Consider the following 1,298-nt stretch of genomic DNA (forward strand, 5'->3'; position numbering starts at 1 on the left):
TATATATATATATATATACAGTATATATTTCTAAATACATCATATATAATTTCCAGTACATTTCAATATATGGGCTGCACGGTGGCGCAAGTGGTTAGCGCTCTCGCCTCACAGCAAGAAGGCCCCGGTTCGAATCCCGGCTGGGACCTTTCTGTGTGCATGTTCTCCCCGTGCATGCGTGGGTTTTCACCGGGGACTCCGGCTTCCTCCCAAAGTCCAAAAACATGCTTCATAGGTTAATTGGCGACTCTGAATTGCCCCTAGGTGTGAATGTGAGAGTGGATGGGTGTGTGATTGAGGCCCTGTGACAGACTGGCGACCTGTCCTGGGTGTACCCCGCCTTTGCCCTTCAGTAGCCAGGATAGGCTCTGGCACCCCGCGACCCCGAAAGGGAAGAAGCGGTCAAGAAGATGGATGGATTTCAATATATTCTTTCATAACGGTTTCTTTGCCTTATTTGGCATCTGGCTCAAACTGTACAGCTGGATAGCTTGGATATTTTATCGCACCGGTAATGTTAGGTTCGGGGTGTGAGTAACAGAGTGCAAGAGAATGTAAATGACTGTTGGGATGTGGAGGCAACCTCATTCAGTGCTAACAATCCAGCCCACAACTCAGATGCTGATTTCTAATAAATTACTGCTGCTCTGCAGAAACTACGTCCTAGAAAACAACACAAATTCTTCAAATTTGGTTAAAAAGGGCATAATCATAATTGAATGATGATTTAAAAAAAATCAAAATATGATCAAAGTTGGACTTTGAGTCATTTTTCCAGGAAATTCAGTGGGTCAGTACTGCCAGTACTTAGTACCGGCATGAATACTTGACTCGCAAAACTTTCATTATGATTGTTATTTTTTTAAGAAAAGAAAGACATAATTAAAGTAACAACCTGCATTATCCCACGGCCACACATATAAAAAATTACATTTTATTTATATTCAAGATTATCTGCATTTCAGGTTTTGAATTTTCATGAAAGAGTGCACAAAGACAACGCTTCTTGTTGTCCACTTAAATCCCTGAAAAAAATTCACTCTTATCTTTGTTGCCTTACACTTAAAGTTTATTTTAAGTGTACTTCGGAATAAGTATAGCAAGTCTACTACCATACATGACATCTAGGTGAAGTGAATACCAACTGAATGCTTCTTTGAAATATACTGGAACATTTTAAGTTTACAATATGAGGGTATAATAAGTAATCTTTAGGGATACTGCCTCACTTTTAGTATTAACTTGTAGCATGCTGAACTAGACTATTTTCTACAAAGGGTACATACACAAGTTTGGCA

This window comes from Oryzias melastigma, linkage group LG3, assembly GCF_002922805.2.
Source record: "Oryzias melastigma strain HK-1 linkage group LG3, ASM292280v2, whole genome shotgun sequence".
In the NCBI taxonomy this organism is placed as follows: domain Eukaryota; kingdom Metazoa; phylum Chordata; class Actinopteri; order Beloniformes; family Adrianichthyidae; genus Oryzias; species Oryzias melastigma.